Consider the following 11,392-nt stretch of genomic DNA (forward strand, 5'->3'; position numbering starts at 1 on the left):
ATATTCTCCAGCTGACTCGGTGGGGAGGTAGATTTAGCAACATCTCACAAAAATATTGGCTGAGCACAAACAGGACTCTGGAGCAATCGTGGGCCAGGTGCTGGGGTGGAGCAGAGAGGACACTTGCCCGGTCCCTGCAGGAGGAGCTTCTGGAGAGACGCTGTGGGAAAAGCCGTGAGCTGCAAAGTGGGCTGGGGGGCTGCGGGGCGGGCACAGAGCAGGAGGAGGGCCACAGTGAAGAAGTGGTCCTAGACCTTCTAGAGAGAGGGAACGGTCATAGGGACGTCCAGAGGTGCATGCTGAGCACGCCACAGGGCATCATGGTCAATGTGATGTGGAGGGAGAGGAAGGGAGGCAGGATGGAAACCGCATACAGTGATGCTGCGGGGAGGTGAGAGTGCACAGCTGGGTCCCCGTCCACTGCTCGTGGAAAGGGAAGTGAGGCTCAAAGCAGGTGCTCAGTCCGAAACTTAGATGTGAATGTTCATAGCAGGGCTTTTGATGATAAGCCAAAAGTGGAGACAGCCCAGAAGTCCATCAGCAGGAATACGCCAACCAAATGTGGTCTGTCTATACGATAGAATGCTATTCGGCTAAAAAAGAATGAGGTTTGAGCCCCGCTGCAGCATGGACGGACTGTAGAAACATGACAGTAAGTGAAAGAAGCCAGACACAGAAGACCACGCACTGTGTGAGTTCGTGGGTAGGAAATGTCCAGAATAGGCAAATCTATAGCGACACAAAGCACAGGAGCTGTTGCCAGGGGCTGGGTTTCCTTTCGGGGCAATGTTCTGGAGCTGTAGAGGTGACAGTTACACAACATTGTGGCCGTACTAAATGTCACCGAATTCTGCCCTTTAAAAGGCTTGATTTCATGTTATGTGAATTTCACCTAAAAAAAATCGATCTATGGATAATAGACGACGGAGACATTGATTGATTGATTGATGATAGCTAGATGACACCTGATTGATAGATAATAGAGGCATGGTGTATACAGAGAGCTGATTGGTGATAGATAGGGGTGGAGATGAGAGAGCAACCACTTAAAGCAGCCCACGCAAGGTGTGCTGACGCTTGGAATCCCAGATGTAGAGTGAGGGTAGACGAAAGTCGAGATGTGGGCAGGGGTCAGACTCTGGGGGGAGTGGAGCGGGACCGCCCAGGTGACCCTTGGACTCTGGCTTAGGTGGCCAGGGGAGCAAGGGCACCCTTAGCTGAAGGAAGGACAGTCCGTGATAGAAGATAGAAGTGGACAACCTGGGGAGGAGGTGCCTGGCGTTCCATCTGGGGGATGGGAGATAGCCTACGTTTGACTTGAATTGAGGGATTAGGATTTGTTCTCGATCCCGGGAGAGGTAGCGAATCTGGAGGGCGAGGAGCTTTCCCTCCTTTTCTTCCGAAGATTGTTGAGGTCATTCCTACCTGATGATAAATCCTTGTTTGTTTGTTTGTTTTTAACTTACATAGTTAGCATGGTTCTGTGGTCTGCCACCAAATGGTAATTGATACAGATGGGAAGAGACGTAGCCGGTGGATCCTGTCCACAAGGAAGTTAGTGGAGAGAAATTAACTTTGGACAAAGTAGACCTCAGGGCACAAATCATTGTTAGGAATAAAAGAGGTCACTGCGTAATGATTAAAGAAATAACTCTTTCACAAGCATTAACCATTAACATGTGTGCACCTGCCTAATGGTAGAACCTCAAATATCTATCAAACAAAAAGCAGAAAAAAGAAAAATTAAATAGGACATTTGCCACAATACATCCCACCACTTCTCACTGCAATCGGGAGCTTGAGAAGACAAAGCTTGCGAGACTATAGGAAAAACTGAGCGAGCTCGATGAATGGACAACCCCAAACTAGAGACTGCATACTCTTTTCAAGTTCACCTTGAACATTTACTAAAACTCACCATGTCCTAGGCCACCAAACCAGTCTCGACAAGAATTTAGCGGAGCCTTCGATAGCTCAGTTGGTAGGAGTGGAGGACCGTACTAAAAGAATTGGTATCGTACAAATCACATTCTCCAACTGTAATAGAATAAAATCATTAGTCCACAATAAAACTAAAATTACATCCTCTCATATGTTTGGAAATTTTAATGTACAGATGTAAATTTTAACATGCACTTCCAGGTAACTGACTGGTGCAAAAAAAAAAATTATGATGAAAACCTAACAACAGAACTGAACAACAATGAAAACACTACATGTGCAAATGAACGGGGGGGGGCTGGGTGGCTCGGTTGATTAAGCGTCTGCCTTGGGCTCAGGTCATGACCCCCAGGGGTCCTGGGATGGAGCCCCTTGTCTCATAAGACTCTGCACTCAGCGTGGAGCTTGCTTCTCCCTTTGCACAAACCACCCTCCACCCCAGCTCATGCTCGCTGTCACTCTGCTCTCTGTCAAATAACATCTTTTAAAAAAAAACATATAGGATGTAGCTTAGGAGGAAATGTATAGCCTCAAAAAGAATACGATGAGCACCAACTCAGGAAGCTAGAAAAACCACAGCAGAATAAACCCAGAGAAAGTAGAAAAACAGAAATCATAAAGACAGCAAAAATTAAGGAAATGGAAAAATGAAAAATCAATAAAGCCAAAAAAGTTTGTTCTCCAAAATTAGTAAAATAAGTCTCTGGCAGGAATGAAAAGAGAATGCACAAGTAAAGTGATGCGAGGAGGGAAAGAGGGGTATAGCCACAGAGACAACAGCCAGTTTTTTTTTAAGATTTTCTTTATTTGAGAGAGGGAGAGAACACAAGTGGGGGGTGAGGAGGGGCAGAGGGAGAGGGAGAAGCAGACATCCCGCTGAGCAGGGAGTCCGGCATGGGGCTCAACCCCAGGACCCCAGGATCATGACCTGAGCCGAAGGCAGACGCCCAACCGCCTGAGCCACCCAGGTGCCCTCCACTGACAGCCATTTCAGGTGCAGTGGGAGGCTGTAAAGCAGGGGAGCTCGAACACCTGTGGAACCCTTGCTCCTAAAAACACCGCGAAAATGACACTAAGGGGGTGACAAACGTACAGTGGAAGAAGTTCGCCACGGAAAATGAGAGGAGTGCCTACCAAGAATGTTTTATTTTTTATTTTTTAAAAATATTTTATTTATTTATTAGAGACAGAGAGAGAGGCAGAGGCCCAGGCAGAGGGAGAAGCAGGCTCCATGCAGGGAGCCCGATGTGGGACTCGATCCCGGGTCTCCAGGATCACACCCCGGGCTGCAGGCGGTGCTAAACCACTCAGCCACCCGGGCTGCCCCCAAGAATGTTTTAGAAGCTGGAAAACCAGTGGAGGAGTAACAAGTGACGTAGGAGACCAGAGCACACTCTTAACCGAGCAGGAGGAGGCAGCTGGGAGCAGGGACTGGTTTGCACAAGAACTGGAAGCGGCAGATATCTCAGAAGAGAATATGCATGTATGGGGGGAGTGGAGTGAAAATCTATATAAGAAGCTGCTAGATGAGGGGCACCTGGGTGGCTCAGTTGGTTGAGTGTCTGCCTTCTGCTCGTGTTGTGGTCTCGGGGTCCTGGGATGGAGCCCTGCATCAGGCTCCCTGCTCAGCGGGAAGTCTGTTTCTCCCTATGCCCCTGCCCCTCCTGCTCATGCTCTCTCTTTCACTCTCTCTCTTTTTTTTCTCACTCTCTCTCAAATAAGTTTTTTTTTAAAAGCTGCTAGATCTCTCTCTCTCTCTCTCTCTCTCTCTCTCTCTCTCTCTCTCTCACACACACACACACACACACACACACGGAAGCTAAAAAAAAAAAAGCTGCTACATAGCCCCATCTTTGCCCCACCTCTTGCAGAAGACCAGACTTCACTCTCCATCAAGTTAGAACAGAAGGGTGGGAAATGCAGGGGCGCCTGGGGGTGCAGTGGGTTAGCCGTCTTGGTTCCGGCCTGGGTTGTGGTCTCAGGGGCGTGGGATCAACCCGCGTGTCGGGCTCCGGGCTCGGTGCAGAGTCTGCTTAAGCTGCTCCCTCTCCCTCTGCCCCTTCCTCTCTGTTTCTCTCAAATGAATAAATCTTAAAAAAAAGAAGGCCCGTGGAAATGCAAATTAAAGTCACAGTGAAATATCCTTTTATTGCCACTGATTGGCAGGAAGGAAAAGCGTGGCAGGGAACGCGGACTGGCGGGAATCTGTACCCTGCAGGGGAGGGGGGGCCGTGATCTGGAAACTGGTATAACCACTTTGGAAAACAATTTGCCATTATCTAGTAGAGTGGAAGGCGTCCATGGTCATGAGCTAACAGTGTCACCCCCGGGCACATCTTAGGGCAGCTCTGGGGCCTCCCCAAACGAACCTGATCACATGCACGAGCAGTTCGGGGCAGCGTTGTTGATGAGACAACAAAGCTAGGAACAAGCCAACTGTCCATTAGCAGGAGAGTAAGCGCACGATGCCCAAGTCCTACGACGAGAAGCGACTCAGCAAGGACAGCGCCACCCTTGCACAGGGGCCACGCCAGTCTTCTCCGTATCCTTCCAAGTGTCGTGCACAGGCCGCCGGAGCGAGCGCATCACACAGGAGTGACTAGAGGACGGCTGTATGCACCAACGTGGCTTATGTCGCCGATGCAATTTGAGCAACGACTTGTGGGAACGTACACCTGGTCTGATGCCATTTGTCTAAAGCCCAAAAGATGCAGAACTAAGTGGTGTTGTTTAGGGACAACGCATACTGGGGAAAAGTGTAAAGGAAGGCAAGGAAAGGGTAGCGGTGCCCTCTGCTGAGGGAGGAGGGAGCCACCCGGGCCTCGGAGGCTGGGAGAGTGGGGTCATCCAGTTGCTGGCGGACACGGGCAGCGGGCTTTCCCATCGTTGTCTAGACGAGTCACAGAGCTGCTGTGTGCTCTCGTGTATGCGCGTAGTTGAATGAGATGAACCTGCCATTTTTTATAGGTCAAAATAGCTGGGTGTTAAGCAGTTTCATCTGCTTTTTGACCTACCAAATTTCATAATAATATAAAACCAAAAGACTGGGGAGCCTGGGTGACTCAGTGCTTGAGCATCTGCCTTTGGCTCAGGGAGTGACCCCAGGGTCCTAGAATCGAGTCCCGAGTCGGGCTCTTCTCAAGGAGCCTGCTTCTCCCTCTGCCTGCTTCTCCCTCTGCCTCTCCCTCTCCCTCTCCCTCTGCCTCTCTCTGTGGGTCTCTCATGAATAAATAAATAAAATCTTAAAAAAAAACCCAAAAGGCTTTATGCTAATAGATGTAAACGGTAATGGAGTGGGCATGCTCCTAAGAAAATATTATTTATCAAAAACTAACTCAAGGGGTACCTGGATGGCTCAGTCAGTTGGGCGTCTGCCTTCAGCTCAGGTCATGATCCTGGAGTCCTGGGATCGAACCCCGCATCGGTTTCCCTGCTCAGTGAGGAGGCTGCTTCTCTCTGCCGGCTGTTCCCCCTGCTTGTATGATCTCTCTCTCTCTGTCAAATAAATAAATAAATTTTAAAAAAAACTAACTCAAAATAGAAAAAGTCATCCAAAAATTCATATGGGATCTCAAGGGACCCCAAATAACCAAAACAATTCTGAAAAGGAAGCACAAAGTTGGAGGAGTCACACTTCCTGATTTCAAAACATGTTCCGAAGCTACAGGAACCGAGACAGTGCAGCACTGACGTCAAGACAGACAAATAGGCCAACAGAACAGAATAGAGACCCCGGAATAAATCCTGACAAGGGCGCAAGACCATCCAATGGGGAAAGGACAGTCTCCTCACCAAATGGTGCTGGGACAACTGGACAGCCACATGCAAAAAAGAATGAAACTGGACCACTTCCTTACATCATACACAAAAATCAACTCAACACTGTTTAGAGGCCTAAACATAAGACCTCCAACTATAAAACTAGAAGAAAATATGGGGGGGAGCATCATGACATTGGACTTGGCAATGACTTCTTGGAAATGACACCAAACGTGCAGGTGACAAAAGCAAAAAGTAGACAAATGGGAGGACTACACCAAACAGAGAAACTGTGGTGCATCTAAGGACCGTGCAATCAAAGGAGTGCAAGGCCTCCTCTGGAATGGGAGAAAATATCTGCGCATCACACATCTGACAAAGGCCTAATATTCAGAATACATAAAGAACTCCTACAACTCAACAACAAAAAAATCAAATTCCCCAATTAAAAAATGGGCAAAGGACTCGAATAGACATTACTCCAGAGATGACATACAAATGGCCAACAAGTATATGAAAAGTTGCTCAACGTCACTGATCATCAAGAAATGTAAATCAGGGCAGCCCGGGTGGCTCAGCGGTCCCGGGGTGTGATCCTGGAGACCCGGGATCGAGTCCCACGTCGGGTTTCCTGCATGGAGCCTGCTTCTCCCTCTGCCTGTGTCTCTGCCTCTCTCTCTGTGTGTGTGTCTCACGTGAATAAATAAAATCTTTAAAAAAATGTAAATCAAAACCTCAATAAGGTATCACTTCACATTCATTAGGATGATTAATATTAAAAAAAAAAAAGAAGAGGGGCACCTGGGGAGCTCAGTGTTGAGCGTCTGCCTTCAGCTCAGGGTGTAATCCTGGGGTCCCGGGATCGAGTCCCGCATCGGGCTTCCTGCAGGGAGCCTACTTCTCCCTCTGCCTGTGTCTCTGCCTCTTTCTCTCTCTCTGTGTGTGTCTCTCATGAATAAATAATAAAACCTCTTTAAAAATCCTAAAAAAAAAAAAAACAGAAAGGGGTGCCTGGGTGGCTCAGTTGGTTAAGGGTCCAACTCTTAGTTTTAGCTCAAGTCATGATCTCAGGGTGGTGAAGGAATCTGCTTGAGGATTCTCTCCCTCTCACTCTGCCCCCCACCCCGCTCATATACATTCTCTCTCTCTCAAATAAATTAATCTTTAAAAAAACCCAGAAAATCTCAGGTGTTGGCAAGGATGTTAAGAAATTGGAAACTTGTGCACTGTTGGGAATGATACCATGGTGCAAGTGCTCTGGAAACAGTATGGAGGTTCCTGAAAAAATTTTAAGTACCTAAAAGACCTAAAATAGCTGCCATATGATACAGCAATCCTACTTATGAAAAGAATTGAAAGCAGAGATATTTGTGGGGTTTTTAATTTTTTTAGATTTTTATTTAAATTCAATTAATTAACATATAGTGTTTTATTAGTTTCAGGGGTAGAATTTAGTGATTCATCAGTTGCATATAACACATCACCTGCCCTCCTCAATGGCCATCCTCCAGTGACCATCACATCACATCACCTGCTCATCACATCACCTGCCCTCCTCAGTGCTCATCACATCACCTGCCCTCCTCAATGGCCATCCTCCAGTGACCCCGTCCCTTCACCTACCTCCCTTCCAGCAACCCTCAGTTTGTTTCCTTTTTTCAATAATTAAAATTATTTTATTTTATTTGTTTTATCTATTATTTATTTGTTTTATTATTTATTTATTTATTTATTTATTTATTTATTTATTTACTCGACAGAGAGATAGAGCCAGAGACCACAAGCAGGAGGTGGGGAAATGGCAGAGGGATAAGGAGAACAGATCCCCTACTGAGCAGGGACCGAGATTCCGGGCTTGATCCCAGCACCCTGCTGGGAGGTCCAAGAGGTTGCTGCCTGTGTTCTCCAGGATTTTGATGGCTTCCTGTCTCACATTTAGGTCTTCAATCCATGTTGAGTTTATCTTTGTGTCTGGTGTAAGAGAATGGTCCAGTTTCATACTTCTACATGCTAGTTTTCCCAACACCATTTGTTGAAGAGACTGTCTTTTTTCCATTGGAGATTCATTTTTTTTAAAGATTTTATTTATTCATGAGAGACAGAGAGAGAGAGAGGCAGAGACACAGGCAGAGGGAGAAGCAGGCTCCACACAGGGAACCCAATGCAGGACTAGATCCTGGGACTCCAGGATCACACCCCAGGCTGAAGGCAGGCGCCAAACTGCTGAGCCACCTAGGGATCCCCTCCATGGAGATTCTTTCCTGCTTTGTTGAATATTAGTTGGTCATAGAGTTGAGGGCCTATTCTGGGTTTTCTATTGTGTTCCTTGATCTATGTGTCTGTTTTTGTGCCAGCACCACACTGTCTGGACGATCACAGCTTTGGAATACAGCTTGAAGTCAGGCATTGGGATGCCCCCGGCTCTGGTTTTCTTTTTCCACATTCCTTTGGCTGTTTAGGGTCCTTTCTGGTTCCATACGAATTTCAGGATTATTTATTCCGGCTTTGTGAAGAAAGTCCAGGGACTGCATTGAATGTGTAGATTGAAAGCAGAGATATTTGTATATCCAAGTTCATGGCAGTACTATTCGCAACAGAACCTGAGCACCTATCAGCTGATGAATGAATGAGCAAAATGTGGCCTATCCACGCAATGGAATGTTATTCTTTCTGAAAAAGGGAGGAAATCCTGACATACTCTACAACATGGATGAACCTCGAGGGCATGATGCCAAGTGAAAGAAGCCAGTCATAAATGACAAATACTGTATGATTCCACTTCTATGAGGTAGTGAATGTAATCAAATTTCTAAAAACAGAAAGTAAAACGATAGGTACCAAGGGCTGGAGGGAGGGGCCAAGGGAGAGTTGTTTGATGGGTATAGAGTTTCAGCTTTGCAAGATGAAAGTTCTGGAGATCTGTTTCATAACAGTTTAAGCATACTTAACACTACTGAACTGTACACTTAAAACTACATGCTTGGGGATCCCTGGGTGGCGCAGCGGTTTGGCGCCTGCCTTTGACCCAGGGCACGATCCTGGAGACCCAGGATCGAGTCCCACGTCGGGCTCCCGGTGCATGGAGCCTGCTTCTCCCTCTGCCTGTGTCTCTGCCTCTCTCTCTTTCTGTGTGTGTGACTATCATAAATAATTAATTAATTAATTAATTTAAAAAAATAAAATAATAAAATAAAACTACACGCTTGGCCCTGCCCAAGAGCGGGCCCAACACCAGCCCCTACTGCTCAGACGCCAGTGAGCCCCCATCCACGTGCTTCTGCCTTGTTCTGAGTTTAGTGAAAGTAAACTTTGAGAGCTTTGAGAATCAAGGTCAGAAAAGTCTAGAAAGTCACTATGATGGGAAATTTTATGTGATGAATTTTTTACTGCCAAAAAAAAAATTGACTCAAGAAAAAGCAGAAAACCTGAATGGTCCCATAATCATTAAAGATATTGGATCAGGGGATCCCCGGGTAGCTCAGCGGTTTAGCGCCTGCCTTTGGCCCAGGGCATGATCCTGGAGTCCCGGGATCGAGTCCCACGTCGGGCTTCCGGCATGGAGCCTGTGTCTCTGCCCCCCCCCTCTCTCTATCATAAATAAATGAATAAATAAATCTTTTTAAAAAAAGATATTGGATCAACAGGCATTGAGGAGGGCAGTTGATGGGATGAGCACTGGGTGTTATACTATATGTTGGCAAATTGAATTTAAATAAGAAAAAAAAAGGAACTGGATCAGTAGTTTACAATGTATGGATAGAGGGGCAAGAGACCACAAAACCAAGGTTTATGGATGAAGTCTATCAGATCTTCAAGAAACAAATATCCCCTCTCTGATAAACTGTTCCAAAGAACAGAAAAAGAAAAAACGCTCTCCCAACACATTTTATGATGTCTCTATACCAAAACTCAACGAGAGTAATACAAGGCAGAAAGAGAGAGAGAAAGAGAAAAAAAGAAAGAACAAAAGAAAAGGAGGGAGGGAAGAGCCGGGAGGGAGAGAGAGAGGAAGGAAGGCAGGGAGACAGACAGGCAGGCCAATCCAGAACTATATATACATATATATATTTAAAAAATATGGGCAGCCTTGGTGGCTCAGCGGTTTAGTGCCGCCTTCAGCTCAGGGAGTGATCCTGGAGACTTAGGATCGAGTCCCACATCAGGAGCCTGCTTCTCCCTCTGCCTGGGTCTCTGCCTCTCTCTCTGTGTGTCTTCCATGAATAAATAAATAAAATATTTAAAAAAAAACACACACCATGATGAGATTGAGTCTAGCCCAGAAGATGTAAAGGTGGTTTAACATTAGAAAATCAATTAATGTGGGATGCCCGGGTGGCTCAGTGGTTAAGCGTCTGCCTTAGGCTAAGGGCATGATCCCGGGGTCCTGGGATCAAGTCCTGCATCAGGGTCCCTGCTGGGAACTTGCTTTTCCCTCTGTCTGTGTCTCTGCCTCTCTTTGTGCCTCTCATGAATAAATAAATTAAAAATATTAAAAAAAAAAGATTTCACACCAGCGACACAGAAGGTCATTGAGAAAGAAGACAGATAGCATTTACTATGGCATCATAAGTAATGACATGCCAGTCCTCTAGGAAACAATGTATTTAAGGGATCTTAATAAGGGCGCCTGGGTGGCTCAGTCGGTTAAGGGTCTGCCTTCAGCTCTCATGATCTCAGGATCCTGGGATCGAGCCCCACATCAGGCTCCCTGCTCAGTGGGGAGCCTGCTTCTGTCTGCTTCTACCCTTGCTCATTCTCTAAATCTCTCAAGTAAATACATAAAATCTTTTAAAAAATAAGCAATCTTAATAAAGAGAGAGATACACTATGTTCATGTATGGGGAGACAGTATTCTAGGGACAGCTAGTCTCCAAAGTAATTCAGAATTCAACAAAATCTCTATTTACTCCTTCAAAGAAATCCCAACAGACTTCTTCCTAAACCTTGACAAGCTGGGTTTTTTTTTTTAAGTTTTAAGGAAAACTAAAGGCCCTAGAATAGGCAAGATCATTTTTTTTAGAGATTTTATTTATTTATTTATTTATTTGAGAGAGAGTGAGCAGGAGAGAAAGGGTGCACTCACAAGCCAGGGGAGAGGCAGAGGCAGAGGGAGAAACAGGCTCCTCGCGGGGAGCCAGATGTGGTACTCAATCCCAGGACCCTGGGATCACGACCTGAGCCAAAGGCAGACACTCAACTGCTGAGCCACCCGGGTACCCTGGCAAGATAATTTTGGAAGATGAGGAGGGGGAGCAACAATCTGACAGGGAAAGCAAGGAGAAGGAAAAGGAAGCCTTCAAGCTTTCGTAAGTGTAGTAGAGGCAGACGAAGACACCAAAGGGACAGAGGACAGAGCTGCCAGCCGCCCAGACCTGGGACAGGGCATATGAGCAAGGGCTCAGTACACATCAGTGGACAGCCCTCCGCATGGAAAAGGAGAAAAATGTGACCCGTACCTCACACCAGCTGCAAACAAACCCACTCCAGAGGCATTAAAGAACACCTGAGCATGAAAACCAATTTTATAATATTTAGAAAAGGGGCACCTGGGTGGCTCAGTGGGTTCAGTATCTGCTTTCAGCTAGGGTCATGATCCTGGGATGGAGCCCCCCATAGGGCTCCCTGCTCTTGGCCTCCCACTCCCCCTGCCTGTGTGCTCACTCTCTCTGTCTCGAATAAATAAATAAAATCT

This window comes from Nyctereutes procyonoides, unplaced genomic scaffold (assembly GCF_905146905.1).
Source record: "Nyctereutes procyonoides isolate TBG_1078 unplaced genomic scaffold, NYPRO_anot_genome, whole genome shotgun sequence".
NCBI lineage: Eukaryota > Metazoa > Chordata > Mammalia > Carnivora > Canidae > Nyctereutes > Nyctereutes procyonoides.